This window comes from Pseudonaja textilis, chromosome 3, assembly GCF_049901715.1.
Source record: "Pseudonaja textilis isolate UNSWEBS1 chromosome 3, rPseTex1.2, whole genome shotgun sequence".
In the NCBI taxonomy this organism is placed as follows: Eukaryota; Metazoa; Chordata; class Lepidosauria; order Squamata; family Elapidae; genus Pseudonaja; species Pseudonaja textilis.
Genome location: NC_141992.1, coordinates 138,183,958 through 138,209,181, shown reverse-complemented (window position 1 = coordinate 138,209,181; position 25,224 = coordinate 138,183,958). Strand labels below are relative to the sequence as shown.

Genomic DNA, 25,224 nt, shown 5'->3' with positions numbered 1-25,224 from the left:
TTTCTGTGAAAAAAAATGACTGACTCAACTCAAGCTGACTCAACTCAATTTTTTATTGGGCTATCCCAATTCGTTTCATCTTAAAATGCTATTATCAGATCATTCCGGCTCCATCTCTCTGTCTACAGCCAAATACAGCTCAGCTCACTTTATGCCATATGATTGATTCTAACCCATCTTTGATATTTTAGAAATTTTAGAATACATACATACATACATACATACATACATACTTACATACGTATGTACATATGTGTGTGTGTGTGTGTGTGTGTGTATGTACGGTACATATACAGAAACACACACACACACACACACACACACATCTCTTTTTTTTCTATTTTATTCTAAATAACTGCAATTTCTGTATTCTACCTGATGGTCTATGACTGAATAAAGATTTGAGTTGAGAAAGATGTGTTCTTCTGTCCATATTAAAAATACGGGGTGATTTCTCCTGCTCTTCTCCAAGTATGAGATCTTCTCAGTCACTGTTGATGTAGTAATTTTAGTTGGAGAGTAAACAGAAATGCACTTATATTATTTGCCCCAGGTTACTTTGGCATCTGCCCCATTTTCTCCTTCTGTCCATGGTCTCTGAGTTTTGTTGTCCCTCGGCCTCCATCTGTCTCCTCATTTGTCCAGGGTAAGGCCCTTTTACAATTCCCCTACCGGTCAATCAAATATCATCTTCCCTCAATGGGGTGCCTGTCCTTGTCCTGTCATTCAAGTGGTGGTGTAGTTGCTACTAACTACCAAAGTGTGACACAAAGACGCTGCATCACATGGGATCATGAACAAGTCAAGAGCTGATGGAGGGAACTCTGGGAAGGGTATTATTGGGGAAGGAATAAGTGAGGACACTGATAGGGGAACCTGATGGAGGGCTGTAGTTTGAAATTCTTCACAGAATTTGTTTGCGACCGAACAATGATAGCAGCTCAGAATTGTATCTATGAAATGGATGGCTATATAAATTAGAAAATCAATCAAACAAGCATTCAAAGTATATGGGTCTGCCTATCAGCAGAAAAGAAGACAGGTGATTATAGTCTATTTTCAACTACAGCTCCTTCTGTTTCAATATGGTTCCCCATGGCAACTGTTAAACATCTAACGAAGATAATGTAATGGTTAATTGTATTGAATATAACATTACCAACATATAAGCAACATCTGTGGGTGTACTTTCATCCTCCTGAAAGTATCATATTATTTGTATTTTTTGATCATCCCATTAAGATAACTGTAATAGAAAATTACGAATATGTATGAGTGATTCTTTAAAATAAGATTTTTCTAAAATGTTTTTTTAAGTTATGTGAAATCATTGAGCAAACTTCAAATATTTTGGCTGCCAATTAGGTAGGAAGGCAATTACAATGTGGATAAATGTCTGGAAATTTCAAATAATGCCAATTAAGGGACAGACTGCTATTAAAAGTGATAGTGAATAGTTTCATATTCCCAAAGCAACACATTATTTAGATGCCTGTTCATTACCAAAATTATTAAGATTTCATTTTTAAAAAAAGAACAAGCTATTCAGCCCATAACAGATGATTAATGTTCGTATATTTTGTTACAGAAAGGAATTTACCAATCATGTGTGTAAAAAATTTTGGCCGTCATAAAATCATAGAATTATAGGGCAAAAGTAGATTTTACCTTTAGAATGATATATACAGTCCACCTCAGGGGTGAAATTCAAAATTTTTCCTTGCCAGCCCTGTGGGTGTGGCTGTGGGTGTGGCTTGGTATAATAATAATAATAATAGCAACCAGGGGTGAAAGGGGCAATTTTTTACCAATTCAAATCCTCCCTACCCCTCCCCTGAGGTAAACCAAGGTGGCTGAATTTTATTAAGCATTCAGATCAGATAGACCAGTGGTTGCTAACCTTTTTGGGCTCCCGTGCTGAAAATTGCATGCACACTCATGGGTGTGCACGTGCGTGCCAACACCTGCCCCGCCCCCTGCGCATGCATGCACAAAACCCTTCCCCCCCACATCCCCTTACCAGAAATACCGGAAGTGATGAAACAATCCCATTTTTCGGCCTCCAAAGGTTGCAGAGGCTTCCCTCGAGCCCCCAGGAGGGCGAAAACAGCCTCCCCTGGGCTCTGGAAGCTGAAAATGGGCACTTGCAATATTTCTGGAAGTCCCATTTTTCAGCCTCTCGAGGCTGCAGAGGCTTCCCTCAAGCCTCAGGGAGGCCAAAAATTAGCTGGGAGGCACAAACATGCACAGTGCAGGTAAGTTTGGTTGGGGCTCGTGTGCCCGCACAAATGGCTGTGCCATAGGTTCACCATCATGGAGATAGACAGAAACAGAGAGATTACATTGTATCAGCCTTATATGAAGTTTTCATGTAACTTCCACTATTTAAGAAAAGGAAGGTATATAAGCTACATACCATTCTAAAGATAATCTCTATGCATTCCTTCTTGCGATACCAGAAAGCACCAGGACCTAGATAATTACTAAAGCCAATATATTATATATACTCATCTGAAGTGCAATGGCCCATGAATCCCATTCCCAGTAGTGAATTTGTGGTGATATGCTATGATGTTTGGGTTGACACACCAGCATTTACTAACACCTGACAACGATTCTCAAAAGCAAGTCCCATTCTCACCCAATTTTTGGAGGCTGGGAAGCTGCATGAGAATGCAGTGTGATCTTATGCAGCCTTGGGACTCTCTGAAAGTCACATGAGAGAACCGTGCTCTTGCGCAGTCTCCAGGGTCTCTGAAAATTGTACAAGAATAGGTTGTGCTTTCCCACAATTTTTGGAGGCTGCAGAGGTCATGGAAAAGCCTTCTCAGAGGATGCTTCAAGTACAAAGGCCTCATGCAACCTGGAGAAAGTCCCAGGTAGACTGCAGGGGCCTGTCAACAGAAAGAGAACACCGCTTGAAGGTAAGTGGCACTTGGCTTATCCTGTGGAGTACTGAACCCCCAAGGCAATTGCACCATTCTCCAAGGTTCACACACCTTGAGAAATGGTTAAAGGCAGGGTCTAGAGTAGCAGTGGTGGTCCTAGGTCTGAAATCAAGGATCAGGCCTTGACTTAAGGCCCAGCCTTGATGCTGCTGATACTCTTCATGGTGGCCTAGATGAGAGCGAGATAGAGAATTGTTTCACTTTTATTGGGGGGTGGGGGGGGAGATGTTTGTGATACACCGGCAGATCAAGTTAGGCATTTTCCAAATCTTTGATGTGCCTAGCCCAAAAGGTTCGTCATCACTGCCATAGAAAGATCTTTGGCTATGTGTGTCTGATGAGTCCTAAACAAGATGAAAGGGGTCTCACACTGCCACCTGGTGGTCAATTTAAGTAAACAATATATTCCATGTTTGAACACACTCAAAAATTGCTCTTTTATGAGGGAAATGAATTACCCTCATAAACATGGAAAATACCTTCAGCACATTGAAAAATTATCTGAGATCATTAGTAAGGATTTTAAGGATAAATATTTGCTTTTTAAAATTGAAATATTTTGATTCTACTTAAAGATATGTTAATTAAATGTTCAGTGTCTGCTAAAGTAAATTCCATTTCTACTTACAGATGAGACATGCTTTATACGGGATGACAATAGGTGGCTATGGTCTCTTGAGAGTAATATGTAAAGGGGGCAATTGTATGATCCTTAAACAAAAAATAAGTAGATCCAGAAAGTAAGTGAGGCCATAATTTCTCATTTTAGCCACTTTCTTACTTCCATTTTCCTGACTTCACCTTTTAGGATTATCAGATCAAGGCTACAATATTTGAAATGACCACTAGATGGGAGCAAAGACATACAGGAGACTCTTTCCTACCATCTAGTGGTTGCTCCTATTATGATAGACATACTTTTTTTTTTTTGCTGTGAATCAGTTTTTCTCTGAGTCTACAGTAGGGGTCGCCAATCTTTTGAACCTCAGGGACAACCAAACTCATAATTTTAAATCCTGGGGACCACTAATATGAATTTTGACTGATGGTGGCTTGCTGATGTTGGTGGGAGAGGGGGGGGGAGAGAGAGAGATCTGATCTAATTTCTCTCTCTCTCTCTCTCTCTCACACACACACACACACACACACACACACACACACAAACATACAAACACACAGAGGCAGGGGTGGGATTGAAATTGCTTAACAACCGGTTCTGTGGACATGGCCTAATTTGTGGGTGAGGCTTGGTGGTCATGTGACTGACTGGGCATGGTTTGTATGTAAATATTATAAATATTTATGTAAATATTGATTTTTTTTATTTAAAAAAGAGCAACTTTTATCCAAAACCAGGCAAAGCTGGCAGGCAGATTGAGTGCTCACAGAATCACAGATTCACTCAGAGATCTATCTTTCTGCCATTGGCTACCTGAGTCTGCACTGAATAATAAATGTTTCAGTCCTAAGGAAGGTTCAGCTCTGCTTAAAAGCAGAGCCGAAGATCTAACGATTAGCTAGAAAGCAAGAAATCCAATGATTTTCTGCTTTCTAACTAATCTAAATCTCCCAGCACAGCAGAACAGATGATGGTCGGGGGGAAAAAAAGGAAAAATAGCAACTTAGCAAGCAAGTTTGCCAGGTAAGGAGTGAGTGGGCAGGGAGGGTTCCTGCAGGCCATGTGGGCGGCGCAGCCTTGTGTTCCTGCGCAGCCTGGATTAATTGCTTTGGGGGATGCTTTGGTAGTGACATTTATCTGCGGGCCACCAAAATTTTCTCACGAACCACCAGTGGGCTGCGGCCCACCGGTTGGTGACCACTGATCTACAGTATATCTTGGTTATGTCTTTTACAACCTCTCCACAAATATCATGTAAGGTTTTCTTAATGTAACATTACAATAAAGATCCTAACTGTGCTTCTTGTCTGGAGTTGCTTGCAAGACTAACATCAATCTCATAAGTCTCAAAATGGCTTTGTACTCTGAGAACAGTTATAAAATTACATGTTATCATTATGGATTTTTCTCTCTGACAGATTGGGTGATGCATGTGTGAGTGTATGCATATATATAGCCACATTTGGGAAATCACAAATGACAAAGTTTGTAGAGTGAAAAAATATTTGATGGAGAGCATATGATAATTTCTGTGTTATGAATAAAAGTTCTGAAACAAGCTGCTTTATATTCTTAGAAACTGAAGTTCTGTTTTTGAAGAGTTTATTTTTATTCTACTTCTTTAAATCTTAATTTTGTTAGCTCATTTTCCATTTCTAGTTGTAGTGACATATTCCCTTTGTTCTTCTTGCTTTGGATTTGAATGATCTGAGTTTGAGCCTTTTTTAAAAAAATTCCCAACCCTTCTGTTCAGCCTTATTTAATCTTTATTCATTCCACTAACGAATATTCCAAATTGAACCACTTTCCAACTGGCACACATTTATTTATTTTCCTAAAAACTCAAAAGAAAATAAAAATATTTGCAGGCAGGTTCCAACTCCTTCAAGCATATTTTATTCAATAATAACCACCAGGTTATTATTGTGAGTGATAAAGCAGAGTAGCCCCATTAAAATCACCTATGAATTCATGGAGATAACCTTGTATTTACTGGAATATAGTCCCTGTTCTCAACAACAAATGAAATAACAACGAATATGGGATTGTCTGTGAACATTTTAAGGACATTATTTTTTTAATAAATAAAATAAATAAATAAAAAGAATCCAAACAAAGAGAAGATATAGCGTGCATGGATTTTGTCAAGAAGACAAACATAATTAGTGATTATATATGTATCATTCATGATGAAAAGGTCACCCAAAAGTCAATTTAAATCTCATCACTGGTAGGGGAAAAATAGGATTCTATGTTGATTGAAAGGAAACTATTTACGTACATCCCTAGCACAAACAATGATTAATCATCACAGAATTTGCATGTGTTAGATTGATCATTATATCCTATAAATAGCGACTGTTGAGCAGGAAGCATGCCTTGGGTCACGTACACTTTGTATCATAAATGAGTTACTCTTCCCAAACCTATCAAAAGAAATGTAGGAATGTTAAACCACAATGAAACCATCATTCAAAGTTTTTGTTCCTCTGCATTAGACTGGGAAATCCATCAATTGAATATTGAAGCAATTTTGCACAATCCAAATTCCTCTTGAATAATTCAAATAGTTTAAAAGGTGACAGTAATAAGTTGGTTTACAGAATGCAGTATTGTATTCCTGTTAGTTTAGTTTATGAATATTTTCCCCAATCCAAAGATTTACCAACAAATTTCAAACTGGGATTGCATATTCAAAAGTGTTGAATTTATGACACAAATCAATTGTTTTCATCCCAATAATTTCCAAATATGTTCTGTTGCCTTGGATAATATAATGACTAAAAAGAGAAGCCATAATCCTGAAAGATTTACCTGATAACTTTCTAATTGTCCCAGGATGGTGATTGATCTTGAGCAGCTGAATTCCACAAGAAACAGTCAGATGCCCAGTGATAAAACTGAAAATAAAAAATGGTAAAAGCACATCATCATATAATTTGATTTTTTAAAAGTCTAGGATTTATTTTCACCATAAAAAAGTCATGACTTATTTATCTGTTTAATATATATAAAAAGGTATAAACAGAAATGTGTTCAACTACATACAATCTTGAAGTAATATTCACTTTTACAACATTTATCTTTCCTCATAATGGAATCTATTAATATCAGTATGAAAAGGATATAAACCAATTGGTACATTGACAACTAGAAACCAAGACAATCCCCTTTCAATAATAATTTTCACATATTTAAAGTGAACCCAAACCAGGTAAAACCTCACATTTTACAAATATTCACAGATGTGCTGAAGCCTATAGATAGTATAGGCATCTATGCATTTAACAAAATTCCTATATGAGGTGTCTCCAATTCATCAAACGCCTCGTATTCTATTATTTTTTCTACTATATCTATATCTATATCTATACATTTTGTGATGCTTGTGTATGAATTTCACATAGCTTGTGAAAGATTGTTTTCTCTTAATGCACATCAAACATGTATTTCAATTCAGAGTGCTGAAGAATTGCTTATAAATGTCTTTAATTTCAGGAAATGAGAAAAGGGAGTCTTTATCACGTTGTCAGTAATTGCTCCTTTGCAATACAAAATACCATTTAACTACATAATGGCAAAGCTATTTTTCTAACAGGTATTATATACTCAAAAGACCACAGAGCTTTGCTTCCAACCCCAAAGATGCTTTCTGTGCTTGTTATTTGGGTCTATCAGGTATTGTAATTATGCAATTAGCGGATTTTTAAAGACTGTTTTAGGTACCCAATAGATTAAAATGGCTGCTTTGAAACAGATTTTGGACTGATGTATAATTACATCATTAAGTCTATGAAATGAAAAATCTTTCTCCCAAAATGAAATATAAGGAATGATTTGAACTCTGAGAAAAAAAAGGCATCTTAAGACCAAGAAGTAAAAACAAAACAACAGGATGAGCCTTTGGAGGAAAATATCTTTTATTTTATTTTTATTTATTTTTTAAAAACAGATCAATGATTCTGTGAATTAAAACAGCAGCCAAATAAGAACGATCAATCTGGTGGCTGCATGTTTAGCTTCAAATAGAAATTTGCTCAATCTTTCATTTTATCCATCCATTTCAGTGGATGTCTGTCACTCAAATAAAAATGGCCATGAGCCTAATCTACTTCCAAATGGGGAGGTTGATTATCCCCATTTGGAAGTAAATTAGGCTCATGGCCATTTTTATTTGAGTCATAGACAAAAGAAACATGTTGAATATAGTTAGTCCTTGTTTGGGGAACAAGGGAACTGTCAATCATTAAGCAAAGCAGTTGCTATGTGAAACCATAACTGTGCTTATGAATTTCCTTGAGCTGTCCCTTGCTTGTCAGACCTGCAAAGGTTGCAAATGTCAGAACTGCAAAAAGTTGCTAATCAAAGATTACCTGTAATTATTCTATAAATTCTAAGTCAAATGGAGAAGATGTGTGGGACAAAAAACACTTTTAAAACCTACTGATTTAAACAAAAAAGGGCTATGGAGTACAATTGCATTCTGCTGAAATTAGCAAGTACTTAGTTAATTTCTGGTGATTTGCCTAGAAACAGATCACCTTTTGATCTGTGATTTTGGATTCTACAGTGATTTTGGATTCTACCTCTGCCTGCAGGCAGGGTGACTCTTAGCCAGTCTCTCTCTCTCTCAGCTCAACTCACCTCACAGGGTTATTATTGTGGATCAAATAGCAGGAGGAAGGAGTATTACGAATGTTCACTACCTTGAATGATTTATAAAAAAATAATAAAGGTGGTATTTAAAAATATAATAAATAAAAATTAAATTTTCAACAGATGAAAATACAACCTGTAGGGTGGCCTGTTTTGACTCTGAACCAGAAGAAGCTCATAAAGCACTATGATGACCACCAGTCAAACCAGAGTTGTAGGGCCTTGGAGAACTTAAATTAGCCACTTGCTTTTAGAGTATTTGGAATCCTAAACAGCCCAGGTGGCTTCTTAGCTGTCTCCCCCCCTCTTTCTTTAATGCTTTATTTATCTAGAAAGCAAAGCTGTTTATTATCAGATGTCTCTAACACCATTTGAGCATCTAATTTTCCATTTAATTGAGTATCCTCTTAAATTCTCACTAAGACTGGCATTCTACACTGGTGACTGAAGATCCCTTTTTTTCCCCAGTCACAACAGGACAGAGTAGACATACCAAATCCTATAATCCAAAACCAGTTTTTTTTTTCAAACCTAATTCTAGATAAACTGAAATAATGCTAAAAGCTTTCCCACTGCAGAACCCCTGCAAAAACCATCCTCTTTGTTTGTATTTGCACTTGACTTCTCTTTCTTTTATTCTCCAGACCCTCAGACCTTATTTTCTCTTGCCTCCTTGCCTCCTGCCCCTCATCTATCTCCCATCCCCTCAAACAAAAAAACATCTCTTGCACATCTTAGTCCCATCTTCATTCCAACACTTTCAATTGCACACACACACCCTCCTTCAATGCTGCAGCTGCACAAGTTCTATTCTATTTTTACACTGTCATCTTGAACTTAGTCTAGAAAATGCAGAAAGTGATGGAAGCTCTCTCTCTCTCTCTCTCTCTCTTTCCACTTCTCCTTGGTCTTCCCTCCCATCAAATACCCAGAGTGCAACATTATCAAACTCCATTGTTATGCGTCCAATTTTTCTACTTATTAATGATGTGAAATCTTCTTCCTTTTCAAAGCTTGCCTGAATTTCTTCAAGATAGCAGTAATGAAGCTCCCAGAAAGAGTCAGGGGACTGCAGCTAATTAAAATGCAGCAGGGTGTGGAGGTCAAGGTAGCTGCGGCTTGCCACGTCTCTCGTAATCAGCAGCCCCTGCTTTAACCATCGCTAAATGACAGGAGACACGGCAGCCCTTCGGAGTGCACACACAGTTAACATTAATGGAGCTGGTGCCAATGGCGCTCTCTCCCTGGCTGGCTTGCCTCATTATTGGCCTTGAACTGGCAAAGGTCAGCGGATGGGGCTACTTTGATCAAGATGACAGGTGTTGGCCGAGCTTCTCTTTGTAGCCTTCTAATATTGGCATTTGTCTTAACCTGCACCTGAATTAGTGATTTGATCTCTATCCTTCCTTAAGATTGGCGGGATGAAAGATTGCTGCTGGCCTCATATAGCTAAGACCCAACCACTTAGTTTAGTTTAGTTTAGTTTAGTTTAGTTTAGTTTAGTTTAGTTTAGTTTAGTTTAGTTTAGTTTAGTTTAGTTTAGTTTAGTTTAGTTTAGTTTATTGTCATTGCACCTCATACAACAAAATCAAACACCATCTTCAGTGCACATCATGACCATGACCATGAAAATATACACAAACACACATCCTTCACCCTTCACACATTGAACCGGAAACCCCTGTCACTACACCAACACTGCCCTATACAGCAGAATTCAAAAGAACTACTGCCCTGGGATAGAAGCTGTTTTTCCTCCTATTTCTCCTTGTTTTTATTATTCTGTACCGTCTGCCAAATTGTAATAGTTCAAAAAAAGGGTTCCCAGGATAAGATGGATCTTTGAGAATGTTTTGAACTTTCTTAAGGCAGTGGGAGCTATAAAGCTCTTCCAAAGAGGGGAGAGGGCAACCAATGATCTTCTGGGCAATGATGTTAACCCTCTGGAGTGCTTTCCTATCTGCCACTGTGCAATTGGCAAACCATACAGAGGTGCAGTAAGTTAAGATACTCTCTATGGTGCAGCAGTAGAAGGTCACCAGCAGTTTTTCATTCAGTTGTTGTTTTCTGAGAAGTCTCAGGTAGTATAATCTCTGCTGGGCCCTTTTGACCAGGGCTGCAATGTGGGCGCCCCAGGTCACATCCTCTTTTAGGGTAACACCCAGAAACTTAAAACTGGCCACTTGCTGCACTCGGTCTCCATTGATAAGCAAGGGCTGTATGTCTGATCTGCAACTTCTATTGCTGTGAAAATTACAACCAGCCAAGCTTCCACAGAGGACCTGTATATTGTGTGGATCAGAAGGAGGGCTGAGAAGGTGTCTGCAGACCCCTTCACATCCTGGACATCAACTGTTTCAACTCCTTCCCTTGGGACAGCTCTATACGGCACTGTATGCCAAGACAACTAGACACAGGGACAGTTTCTTCCCTGAATCATCACTCTGCTGAACACCTAATTCGCACTGATGACAGAATAGAATAGAATAGAATAGAATAGAATAGAATAGAATAGAATAGAATAGAATAGAATAAGAATAAGAATAAGAATAAGAATTAGAATTAGAATTAGAATTAGAATAGAATAGAATTAGAATTAAATAGAATTAGAATAGAATTAGAATTAAAGTAGAAGTGAAGTGAAGTGAAATGAATTCTTTATTGGCCAAGTGTGATTAGACACACAAGGAATTTGTTTCTGGTGCATACAACAATAGTGATAGATCATTAACATAGTCACTGTAAAGTATATTCATCATAAAACATTAGCTACAACACTTCGTGATAGTCATGGATACTAAATAATCAATCAACATAAACTGTATTAGGAAACTAAGTAAGCAATAAGTAAAATACAGTGGCTACTACATATTTTGTTGAATGTGTATGTTTATTAACCCATAGCATGTGGCTGCAGTATTATTATTTATCTCTTTTATTTTTGCTTTCCCCCTTTATTGGCTGTACACTTTAGTCATTATTATAATGTTATATTTTGTTGTTTTGCAAGTTTACTGAGTGCTTTTGTCCCAGAAACAAATTCCTAATGTGTCTAACCACACTTGACCAAATAAATGAAGTATTAATAAAGTATTAGTCAACTCCAGCCCTTCTTTACCTTCCATAAGAGCTTAAAAGCCAAGCTCTGCCATTTGGCTTAGGGCTCCAATGGGAGAAGTTTTGCATTGGAGATGGTTGATAAATGAACAAATCCCACCCCTTCTCTCTCCCCCTATCTTTTAATTAGACTGATTTTTATAGTATTGTATTTATATTATTAGTTTTTATATAGCTTTATCTTTTAACATTGTAAGCCGCTCAGGATTACTGCATGGTAAGATGGACGGCTAATTCATTTTAAAAATAAATAAATAAGTTCAAAATCACAACTGAGTCAGAGTCAAAGGGAGCCCATCTCAAGTTTTGGTATCTTCAACTGAAACTTGGGACATGGGCTTGAAATGTACAGTGTCTCCAGAATACCAACAAGTGATATCTTAATAAATGAATTGAATAACAACCACTTCCCGTATATAAAATTACATTTACAATTTAGTCTATCAGATAAGCACTGGCAAATGTGTAAAAGATTCCTTAATTAAAAATACTTTATTGTTTTAAAAAAATACTAATCATCATCTGAGCCTTCAAGCAAGCTGTTATTTTTGTCAGTGGTGGAAGGTCTTGTAAAAATAAAAAAAAAAAAAATATTATATTTGCAAAATGCAATCAAGTGTAACAGTTGAGGTAACTTAATGGGTCTGTTCTCTTTATACTACTTTAGAATTTAGCTGCCTGGCAAATGAAAAGATCTGACTACTCTGTAACAGTTGACGGACATCTGGCTATGGAATCTATTTTTTGTGTATGAGCATACATAGACACAGGCTCACCTAGGAGAGCCAGTAAGGTGTACTGGTTAAGCTGTTGGACTAGGAGTCAAGAAACCCAGTTTCTAGTCTCTTCTTCAGCATGACAGCCAGCTGAGTGATAAATACATACGCTTATACAGGTTATTGTGCACTTATAGGTAATCCTCATCTTACAACAGTTCATTTTAGTGACTGTTCAAAGTTACAACAGCATTGAAAAATGTGATTTATGACCATTTTTCACAGTTATAACCATTGCAGCATCCCTATGATCATGTGATCAGAATTCAGATGCTTGGCAACGGACTCATATTTATGACAATTTCAGTGTCCTGGGGTAATGTGATCACCCTTTGGGACCTTTTGATAAGCAAAGTCAATGGAGAAGCCAGATTCACTCAACAACCATGTTGCTAAACTTATCGACTGCAGTGATTCATATGACAACTGTGGCAAGAAAAATCATTAAAGGGGGCAAAACTCACTTTACAAATGTCTCACTTAACAACAGAAATGATGGGCTCCGTTGTGGTCGTTAGTGAACTTACATAAGGTACTGGGATTGATAGAAATGAGATAAGACTGAATTTGTCCTAGGTAGTCCAGCAATAATTTTAACTTGCATTTTTGCAGAGCCTAAATTATAACATGGTAAAAGCTGCTAGAGAATAGATAATCTAGATCAGGGGTCTCCAACCTTGTCAACTTTAAGACTTGTGGACTTTAACTCCCAGAGTTCCTCAGCCTGCTGAGGAACTCTGGGAGTTGAAGTCCACAAGTCTGAAAGATGGCAAGGTTGGAGACACTTAATCTAGAAGATGGAAACCAAATAATGCTCTCAGGCAGAAGTAAAAATGGGAGAAGGCCCTATTCTGTTGATCCCTTCTATCAGCAATATTTGATCTGATTTTATTCAATATAAATTGATTTCTATAATCTTTGGGAAATCAGGACCAAAACTCTTTTCATTTCTTGGACGAGGGGAGGAATCATTGCAGCGAAGATGACGACAATATACTTCACTTTGAATTTAACTTATTCAAGGCTAGGCATTGTTTGAGGAAGGATGTACCGTAATGACAAATATCAGACTGATGAAAACTATCTATCATATATTGTTTATCTTATGATTTGGCTTGTGATCATCTTTCCTCTTATAATAATCAGAATTCTATACACCCCTTCCCCAATTTATTCACACCTACCTTGTCATTCCATATTTTTAAAAAGCAAAAAATATAATTAGCTACCAAGTGGACTTTTTGCTTTTTCTTGTATGATTGATGAGATTCAGTTTTGTTACTGAATACCCAGGTGACCATAAGTAGAGAATACTAATGAAGATGAGTTCTGAATTATATTTGATAAGCCGACAACTGAATAACTAAGGTACAAAAGATGGGAGAAAAAAATGTAACTTTTGTTTTTCATGATGGCATGGGTTCATACAACTGTTCCTTTCAAATCACGGGAAACTGTTTTAACAGTTTAAAAACAACAAGCAACAATAAAAATATTGTGCACATTATCCAGGAATGCCATTATGTAGTTCATCCAAACCAAAAACTATGGATGAAGAGAAATTACATCACTAGGCAAGCTCATTGCTAGGTTAAAAAAACGTATCTTCAGAGAAAACAGTCCTTTCCTGTTCTACCCTAGCTTGCTGTTTGTGTGGCATCAATAAATTTTTAACATCTTATTTCCACAGAAACATGCAATTATTTCGACTGAGGACCAAACCTGTCTATTTTCACAAAATATACTGTACTTAGCTTAAAGCAGGGCTGTCAAACTCTTGGCCCGTGGGCCAGATGCATCATGTGCTGGCCATGCTCACACCCGGTTTAGCGAAGGGGGGAAAAGTCCTGATATGTCATGCTAAGTTCGGTCGGTGGGTCCCATAGAGAGGCGAGGCACGAGTAATGAACAACAGCTCTTTATTTAGTGAACAGATTCTGAGACAGCAACCCTAGCCACAGCAGCTCTTTTTATAGAGCCGGCCGCGGCTAGGCAGCCAATGACAGCTTTTTGAGCTTGCCGTGCTTGGTTTTATCCAATCGCAGCAAGCCCCTTACGAACCAATCACGAGCACTTATTTCGTCCAATCATGGCCCGACTCTTCTGGACCAATAGGAATGCAGGTCTTCAAGCCTGCTAGTATGGAACATGTCATGTGATACTCCATGACGACATGAGTTTGACACCCCGGCTTAAAGCAATGAAGGTCATTAATGTAGTGGAACAAACTTTCAAATCTGAAAAAATAACTTCATCTTCATCACCTTTCTGAATCCAGAAAGGGGAGATCCACCTGGTCATCAGGGATAGATGGAGCAATCTTAGAGGAGACATGCTTTCTTGAACCCTTTTCTTTCAACCTTGTTCCTCTAACATCCTGAGGGGGCCTGGGTCTGAAGCATCATTTCCAGGTGAGCAAGCTAATCTCGGGGTTAGAACTTCCGTATAGCAGCATCCACACAGTATCAAAAAGCACCTTTTCAAATATAGGGGTAACCTATTAATGGGGAGTTACAGTAGCCTGCACACTTGCAAAAAGAGTTCAGCAGGCCACATGTGGCTTGAATTGCCTAGTACCTGTCTCCTCTAAATGTATCCTATGGTCTTAACAGCAATCCTACAAAGACCAATTCAGCAGCTAAAGGTCCTGTCACCTTTTATGCAGGTAACAGATTTTAGAAAGGCTGAGATCTATATGTCAGGAAAGAAAAGCTATGATCCATTTGTACAACATCTGGTTGGTAAGAAGGAGGCCTTGAGTTCAGCCCCTGGGATCTCCACAAAGGGCACAAACTCTTTCACTGAAATTTGAGAGAGATCTCTGTCGATGACTGCTGACCACTCTGGCTGGATTCAGCCCAAGCCATCTCCTCTCCTGGTCAAGTTTTTAAAGACACAGGAATTTCTACAACAGTACATAACCAAGTTTCCCTTGCTGCAAGAACAATCTGTTGGCACAGCCTGATGGAAGGCAATATTTTAAGTTCACTGAGATGATTTATTTTTGTCCAAGAAAATGAAATGAATAGATATAATCCATTTCTTTTTGAATGTACATGATGCGTGTCCATGCTTGTGTTCTCCCTCCCTTTCCCTCCCTGTTCCTTTTTCTTTTATTTCTTATCAAATACATTATTCTCGTTAGGTCAGCATATAGCAGGACTCCTTTATATGAATTATTGACCTGAAAGTAACTGCTGCGCATAGAATAATGCAATGAACTTCTCACTGGCGCTATATTCATTTCATTTTCACCTCCTCTCCAACATCTTGCCTTCCCTTCTGCAGTGCTTCTCGCCATTCAGGCTATTTGTTCAATTATGTTTCTTCTTTTTTTTTTCTTTAAATTTTCTGTTAGAGACATTGTAGAAAATCATTATCCTGTGACCAAAAACTGCAGAACGCCTGAGGTAGGAAAGTGCTATTTGTTCTCAGAACAACTATGAACAAATGGAATGAAGTGAAATGTTTTTTTGAAAATGTGATCATTCATCACCAAAGCCTATTTCCAGATCTTGTGCACACATTGGTAATATTGAGGGTAAAGACTTGTGTATATAAAAAAAAAACAGATTGACTCACTGAACAAATTTCTTTTTCTTTCATTTAGTGACTGAACGGATTGTAAAGAAGGACTTAATTGGGGTTCATTTGATAGTGCTCCATTTTCCCTTAAAACATATTTTTATCTGAATGATTTCTAAGGTCGGGGGGGGGGGAAATCAGGGGAAAAGCTTTTATATCTGATTGTGTTAAACAATACACCTCTGGCATTCACTGTCTGAAATGCATTCACAATAGCCCCAGGCTTGCCATTCGAAAGTCAAGGATGCACCTGCCCTCCTACAATTCTTTGAGGAAAAAAAAATAGCACAAAAGTCAAATGAGTCTCTTTTCTCAGTTCAGTAAGCACCCCCTTTTTTTTCCATGACTGCCCAAGTCTAAAATCTACTCTGTGGTAGGGCAATTATCAAAAAAGCTAGCTAAAAGAACTTCCACATACAAAGGCAGTCTACCTCTGATAAATCATTAAGGAAAAGCAGCAAAAACTCTGCCAGAACCTCCTGTGAGGTATCAGAAATCCTTCTTCGGTTCTTCTTGGGTACAGAAGCAGACTAGGTGTGCTTTGGCAATAGCAGAATCCACTTTTCTTTTCTTTTCCCCGCTTTTCAAATTTTATTTTATTCAAAAGATTAAAGTTCAAAATCCAAACCAAAACAAATTAAACAAAGACAAAACGAAGTTAGACAAGAACATAAAAATATGAATTAAAAGGACGAAATAAATAAACAAAAACACATATTTATCCCCCCCAGTTGGGCACTGATAGATACATTGCAACAATAATAGCCCTTGCAAAACAGGTACAAAATTTATAAACTTCTATTTGCAACCCAATTTTACCTATCATACATTGTATATATGAAAAAAAATAGCTAAAAGGTTGAACATCAGCCAAATTAAAGTTTAAGGCTCTTTATTAACAATCTATTATTATAATTTACTTGCAGAAAATCTACCACAGTCTCTTATCCACCACAAATCACCTCAATCATTATCTCCGATCTTTAGCAGAATCCACTTTTCTATCGTATCATACATAAGAACAATTTATCAACAGTGTCATCTCCACAACAAAACTCACAAGGCCATCACACAGCCCATTATACCAACATCAACTCCATCAACAATCAAGAGGCAGCAGCGCAGCCAACCAGCCCAGCACACCAGCCCCCATCACTAGTATTTATAGAGAGACAGCAGCTCCGATCACACACTGCTTGCACTGGCACAAAGCAGAAAGCACCAGCCTGAGGATGGCGAGTGGGACCTCGCCAAAACGTCGCCAAGATACTCTTAATCTTACACGGGAAAAGACCCGAATATAGTTAGACCTACATACCTGTACCCATGAAAATCTACGAAAACTAATATATATAAATATACAGTATGTATATATGTATGTATGTATGTATGTATGTATGTATGTATGTATGTATGGTATTTAGGTTTCTTCGGGTATTTTCCCACATCTTAATACTTGTGCTTTTATTATAGCGACATTTTGGCAGAATCTCATCTGCCATCCCCAGGCTTGTGTATTGGGTTCTTTTTAATCTTGATGCTGCATAATTTTATTTATGTTATTTTTATCTATTTATATCCCGCCTTTATTTTTTATTTTTGATAAATAACTCAAGGTGATATAATATAGATTATATGCCTTCCTCCTCCTATTTTCCCCACAACAACGACCCTGTGAGGTGAGTTGGGCTCAGAGAAAGTAACTGGCTCGAAGGCATTTTACTCCAAGACCAAAGCAAAATATGGGTGCTTTGCCTGGGCACTCTATTAGGGATTTGGTTTTAGAGCAAACTCGATTTCATTGAGGACTGCATCAGAGTTGTGTTTGACCTCAGAGGGACAGGGTGGGCATGGCCATGGTGGGTGTGGGCAGCTTGATGTCACTTAGGTTGAGGGCACCTGTGGTGAGCCAAGTGCTCTGCCAATGAAAATGGGCTCCCAAGCTCCGTTTTTGTCTGCGACAGCCTGCTGCAATCCTCTGCCAGCAAAAACAGAGCTTGATGTCACTCGTGTTGGGGGCGCAAGTGCTCTGTCAGTGAAAGTGGGCTCTCAAGCTCTGTTTTTTACTGTGACGGACTCCTGCAACACTCTGCCAACCCTTCCAAACTCCATTTTTGCAGGCAGAGGTATCGTGGGCTAGTCCTTTGCTGTTTCCAGGGTGGTCCCATGGGCAGTTCTAAGCACCCCACAAGCTGGATCCAGCCCATGGGCCTTGAGTTTGATACCCCGTTCTAGAAAAAACATGGTCAGGTAGAGTGTCAGTTGTATAAAGAAGCAGGGTTGTTGACTTGCTTTCTAGTACTTTAGGCAATTTTTATTTGACTAAGTCAAAAAGTGAGACATTCACAAAACTGTAGGAAACATGAGAGAAGAATGGAAGGGACTCTTGGTGCGAGAAAACTTCATTTATTATTTTATCAGTGTAACAGAATCCTAAGGTTTATTGAAATAGAATCTGATGCTCTTTCAAGGCTTGCTTTTCATGATAGGATTTCTTTAAACACTTAATATCATCTTAATAGCAGCTGCCCAAGAAGGAGGACATTGTGCGAAGACAGCAGCATAGCACTAATACTCAATTAACTAGCGTAGTACATTGGTTAAAGGAAGGTTGAAATATTCCCTCATTCATACAAGAACTTTGGGTAGAGTTATCAGACATCCGTCAAAAAGAAGATATTTATTTCTTTTTGTCCCCATGTCCTCCATCTATATCAGGCGCGAAAGATCATGTCTACACTTGAAGGTCCAATTAAACTGATTTATTGTTAAATAGTCTATACACAGGAATCTTCTCAACTAATGCTTAGCATCTGCCTGGAGTTAGATAAAGGTGAACGCAGGGGGTCATGGTGGTGAACTTAGTCTACTTGTGTCTACGTAGGGATTCTAGGCTGATCCCCCTTTTTAACTCTGTCGCCAGGTTCTGCCACTCCATCTAGCCAACATAACCTTAAAATCAAACATTGACTGGTTTTTCAGATATTTAAGACTTTTTAAAAGGCTGGAAATCATATATGACCTGGCTGAAAGAGGGGAGAAGAACAATCTGTTGATTTCAGGATAAAAATTTGGAGACTTTTAGCCTAATATTCTCAGCCCAATTAATCTCACAGGGTTATTACTGTGAGAAAAGGGAGGAAGAACACCATCTATCCTTCTCTGAGCTCCAAAAAAAAAATGGCAAAATATAAATCTAACCAAAAAAAATATTATTTTTACTTTCCCATCTAACCCCAAATGACATTTTCCATCAAATCAACAGAAGTACAAGCAATGGTAGCAAGCCAGACATTTTACCGATTTGTTGTATTTCCATTTATAGTCCATTTACAATCATTTCAGTGGCTGGGATTTGTTGTTGTAGGTTTACTTTTGGGTTTGCTTGGTTCTGTAAATCAGATTACACAGTTCACTTCACAGTATATCTACTAAAAGATAAACAAACAGAGCTCCTCCAGAGAACTCCTGTTTCCTCATTTTTCAGAATTTCCCCTATATTTTGAAAGGATTTCAAGGCCAAATCTAGATGTTACAACCCTGGAAGTAAATCTCTATTAGTCCAGATAAATGTTTTATTAAATGAAAGGAGAAAGAAACAATGCCAGGCTGTTTGCATTCTTCCTCATTTCTGTTTATGACATCATTTTTAAAATTTATTCTACTATTAATAACAAGAAATTTTTTTCACTAATAACATTTAAAGCCCTTTCGAGTATTGAAGAACATTGATTCATTATCCAAATTTTTATTATTTGTTGTAATAATCAAAAATTGGCATTACTTAAAATAGTTTGGCCTTCTGTGATTTTACATTCATGGTTTTTTTTAACCTATTAATATAAATTATGTGCATAAAAGCATGAATAATTCACTGCAAAAAAGTGAACTAAAATGCTAGGGCAGTGTTTTATTCATTTGCTCACTATGCATTAGTGATACATCATGGAAATATAATGTTGATGCAATCACACTTACCCTCTCACACCAAGAATGCTTATTTGAAACGGCTTATTAAACATGTGCTTAATGAAAGACAGCACAATAGGAATGTCAAAGCAATCATATATATGATTGCATTATGCAGATTTATCAATGAATTTATCAATGCATACTTTGACAAATACGTTACTGAAGAGAAACAAATAAATTCAGACAACTAAAAGCAATTGAAAATCTTGCATGTGATGTGCACTCCTTGTGGTATGTCTACATGTGCTGCAATTTAGAAATCTTAAAAAAAAAAAAAACAGAAAAAAGGAATAAGTAAGACAAGCTGTGCTTCCAAACAAGGATGCGTAACATAGCACTCCGAGATCTTTTAAGAAATATGCCTGGGAAGAATTTTGCAAACATCCATAATTCACAAGAATCTGTGACTCAGAGTTTGAGCTAATCAAAACATAGGAGGAATGTATGAGAACTGTAACCCCTGCATCCACAAACAGCTTTATCAGTTGCCAAACTATTCAACTGTTGCCGAGAGGTTTTTATGACCTTCGTACACTGGATTGAGAACGGATTGTGTTTTTGGCCAGCTCAAGTGCAGCAGTGACATTTGGTCCCTGTCACCCTGGGTTTTTCGAAAAAAGAAATGATTGTGCCATTTGAGTCTCCACTTGGGAAAAAAAATAAAATAAAAGAGTCACAGAAGAATAATGATACCTACTCCAAAGTCAAAATAGGTTGCTAGGAAAACGTTGTGCATCCCTGCATCTCCTCACTGTCCCACAAATGACAAAGCAACAAAACCAGAACATGCTTATCAATTATTAAATGTGCTTCTGTGTCAGCGGTGTGGAAAGGCGCCGGTAGCGTAACTTTAGAAGTCACAGCATTATTTACAACCCAAGTTGAAAGCTCACCGTGGCCCTCTAAACGTCCTCCATGTAATGTAAGTATTGCTGCAAGAGATGCTATTCAGTGCTAAGATTATGACAAAATTAAATGCGCACACAGGCACCTCCGAACAATGTTTAATGGGACTTGAAATGCTTTCAGTCATAAGAGTCAGAAAAGTAAAGAGCTAGAGATGGATGAATGCTTAACAAAATAAATACATGGGGGAGGTACATATGCTTGTATTTATGCATGGGATGGGAAATTCTGTCTTTTTCTAGAGATTGTATTTGGTGGAGGGGGGGAGGAATTGTGTACAGCAAGGGAAGGATATTCTTAACAACAACTATAAGAATCAAACAGATAAAAGAATTGCTGAGAAAGTGACGATAAAGCAGAATTAGAGGTATAAGAAGCCAAGCAAGAGTACAGTTTGGAAGGTCAATTGATAAAATGTGTGTAGCAAGCACTGAACCAACTCCAATCAATACATCTCAGTATGAATCGAATCACGGCCTAATAACCGCATCACATCCATTTCATGGTACAATCTATCACATGAACAGCAGGACGTGGTGGCAATTCAATGTACTGCACACACCACTGGACCAGCTCCCATGGAGGCTTCCACGTGCTTTAAAGTTGACTGTAAGAACAGAAGCTTGTAAAAGGTTATGCAGACTAAGTTTTATTTTAGAGTATCGGGATAATAGATATTCAGTAATGATGACAATTTAGAACTTCAAGGATGGATGGACATGGCGTAACAAAGATGGGAAAAGGGAATCCGCAGAAGAAAGCCATGGACAAAACCACAAGAATGATTAATGAGCAAATATGACTGAAACATCTGAAAAATACTAGGCTGGGGGAAATGAAACCAACTGGAATACTAATCTCAAAGGCAACTTTTGTGAATAATGCCCAAGAAGAGATTTGATGGAATAAACTTTTGGAAAATAAGGAAAGTATACATGTTTTAATACTGCAACCAGAACTTGCCTGCTAAGAATGGATTCCATACCTAGGAATAGAAGGGGCGTTGGTACTTACCTGACACGCCCTTTCTCTGTGAGCTGTGAAGAGCATCCATTGTTTGGGATGATGCTTCTGTCGCTCGTCTGATAGGTTGGGCTTTAATTGAGAGGACGCTCCTCCTCCTCCATGGGACTCCTCCCTAGCGTCCCCAGTTTTGGCAAAGTCGAAGTGATGAAATATTTCTTCTCCTTCACCCTTTCTAATACTTGGCCAGAATAGCATCCCACCAGACGAATAAGGGTGGGGATGGATGCTCTTCACAGCTCACAGAGAAAGGGCGTATCAGGTAAGTACCAACGCCCCTTCTCCAGATAAGCTGTTCAGAGCATCCATTGTTTGGGACATACCAAAGCTTGGCGTGTCCTACAGGAGGGCTTCCGTCTGGTTCAGATTCCCCTTTTTCTTGGTCCCTATGGACCCTTTGTAACACTCTCCTGTCAAAGGCAGCCTCTGTAGAGGCAAAGACATCATTCTAATAGTTTCTAAATAAAAGGCAATGGTGAGGCCCATGTTGTCGCCTTGTAAATTTTCTCTATTGGCGCTTGTGGCCCATGTTGTCAACATCACAGTGCTCCAGGTCGAATGAGCAGTGATGCCCCTGGGTACAGGAAGAGACTGTGTCTCATAGGACTTGGGAATTGTGCTCCCAGCCACTTACTGGTTATTGAGGAAGAGGTCTTGCACCCAATGGTGGGTGGTTGAAAAGAAACGAAGAGAACCTTTGTTTCCTAACACACATCATGCGGTTGAAATATATGCAGAAAGCTCGCCTTACATCTAGATTATGGCATTTTCATGCCAAATTTTATGTCGGTTTCAGACAAATGTACGGGAGTACCAGTTCCTATGGTCTGTGGAAACCCAAATTTATCTAAGGGTAAAAGATGGATCTGGACTAAGGATCACTCTGTCTGTGTGAAAAATATAGAGCTCCTGTCTAACTGACAAGGCTACTAGATCCAAGATGTAACTGGCCAATGTAATGGCAACCAAGAGAACCACCTTGTATGTTAGGAATGGAGACTCATGGTCTACATGGGGTCAAAGAGAGGTTTTGTGAGTGTGGTAAGGACCTTGTTGAGGTCCCACGTGTGATATCAATGCACTACAGGAGGCCGTAAGATTGTAGCCCCGCGCGAGAAACTTGCATATGCGTGGGTAATGAAAGATGGACTGCAAGTCTCTCCTAGTGATGACCGATGCTAAGGCCTCCCCTTTGCCTGTTTATATGAACAAGATAATAATGAAATGTCATATAAATAACACTGCTGTCTAACAGGTGTTCCCCTGAGATGTACAGCCAGAGCCATCAGAATCTTCATAAGAACCTTGGGCAGATGACAACCCAAAGAACAGTGCAACGTATTCAAAATGTTGAGTATTATAACAAAAACTAAGAGGTTTGCTATGTGAGGATCTAATTGGAATGTGGGGATGGGCCTCCATTAAGTCAACGGAGGGTAGAAAATCGCCCCTTCTGAAGCTCAGAAGTATGGAGTTCAGTATACTCATCTTAAGCCTCCTATGAACTATGGATCGATTAAGTCATTTTAAAACTAAAATTGCACCTGCTAATCTGGTGCCACAGATCAGTTGCCTGGATCTCCAATAAATGAGCAATAGCTGTCTCCATCATGCTCCCTTTAACAGGATCCCCAGAGAGAGGGCAAGTAATGCAAAGGTTCCAGGGAGAGGATGGAAATTCTATAGCCAGGCCGAATCTTCTGATACCTCTAACCCAGGAAACAGAGGTAGAGGCATCCTGTCTGTCTGTGAAAGGCTTGAGCCTTCCACCAATAGGGGCACAGTCATGAGGCCTATGTTGTGCCTCGGAGACCTTTATTTCATGTTCCTCAAGAGATTCTTTTGCTCTGCCCTCCCCTTCAGTATCTATCTCCAGATCGGAAAACTACCTGACTGTTGGTGATTCATGCGTCCAGACGGTCCCTGGAGTCTGGAGAGAAAAAGTCTGTGGTAGAGGGAATGAAGGAACCCTCCAAAAAGCTAGGAAGGACTATTTTGGGGTCTACAAAAAGAGAGGAACTTATTTTCTGCTTCTAGTCTCTATCAGAGATAGGTCAGGGGCACCACCAACCAAATTATCTCCATATATTGGGGAGGAAGCAAGCTTCCATTAGTTGTGCAATATCTGCTTGCCAATGTCTGAGCCATAGCAGTAGGCAAGGAGTAACCTGAGATGCCCTGGCTTGACCAGATAATTTAATAGAGTTTTGCGGCATCCTTGTGTGGCCTGGTATTGGAATTTGAGATAATCTCCCTCAGATGGCGGAGCAACCTGAGAGACAATCTAGTAAAAAAAAAAGGGGGATGCGGCCGACTCCGCTCTTATGGCCCCCACATCAGATTGACACGCCCTACATGGAGACAACTCAACCCTGTATATCCTTTGAGAGCCTCTTCTGCTTCCTTTGGAATTACAGAAGAGGAGGATAATTGCCATTATTGTTATATCTACTATCATGATGAGAAATTTAGCAGAATGAGAAAACCAAATTAAAAATTTTCTATCATATCCTGTAAGAGGGGTATACGCCACTGAAGAGACCCCTTGTTTCTGGACGAGGTCCAAGAACCTCTTTGGGACAGTTATGACTCCCTCTTACATTATTGGTTGGGAGAAGATTAAATCATCTGACCCCCCTTACAGCAACAATTGTTGGACCGAGGGGAATGGAATATCAAGGCAGGCAGTAGTTGTTGTTGTTTTGAAACAACAGAGACTTGAAAAAAGTCTGAGGGCAAAGCAGGCCTGAAGGTCGGTGGTCTGGCTTAATGCCTTCAATGTCTGATATGCCCCCACTTTTTAGGGGATCCGCCTCTGACAGATTTTGATCACTGTCATGAGTAGATCCTTCCTCAACCTGTTCCAACTGGTCTATAGTCCTCCCTCATCCTGTGCATCATGTGAATGTGTAACTGGATTATATAATACTCCCCTGAAGGAGGTACCTGCTGGCAATGAAGGTCCGTTCTGCATAGTAACTAAATCGAATGAGAATCGAGTTCAGATTGTGGAGGCTGCCTAGCCATCAACTTCTACTGTACCCCAGCTACGATGCTTCTTCAAGTTGCCATGTCCCTCCAGGCCTTCAATTTGTCAGGGATATCCTCTGGGAGGAGGAATTCTGGTATGGTCCCACAACTGTCTGTCAGGCAAGTAGCACTGCTGAAGGCCTGGGTTGAACCGGCCCCTCTGAGGCTCTCCTGGATGGCATTGAGAGATCCAGGGATGGAGGCAAGGTGAAATATGGAAAACTTCACAAATTTGCAGGTCATCCTTGCGCAGGGGCCATGCTAATCTTCTCTGTATCATTCCAATTTTAGTATATGTGCTGCTGAAGCGAGCACTCTGGAACTGAGACCAGCCTGGCTGGGGAAGAGGACTAAGACTTCTGCTCAACCTCCCTCATGCATTTGTTTTTTGTTTTTTAAGATATGCTCATCTAACGCATTTTGGCATCTTTTGGCATCCTTTGTTGTCTTGGAGGTCTCTCTAGGACGTTTTGACCTACTTTGAGTTGGTTTATTGCCTTCTGGAGGTATTTTTGGTTGCCCCTGAAGATTCTGACCTAAGTCCATGAGGTAAGATATCTATATCTATATAACTATATGTGTATGAGATATT

General features: G+C 39.0%; 1 non-coding gene across 1 annotated transcript; it reads right to left on the bottom strand.

Moving 5' to 3' along the window:
* Nucleotides 1-24,840: 24,840 nt before the first annotated feature.
* Nucleotides 24,841-24,947, bottom strand: LOC113435651 (U6 spliceosomal RNA). The gene has a single exon (XR_003373955.1). It is a non-coding gene; the product is annotated as a U6 spliceosomal RNA (small nuclear RNA).
* Nucleotides 24,948-25,224: the final 277 nt, after the last annotated feature.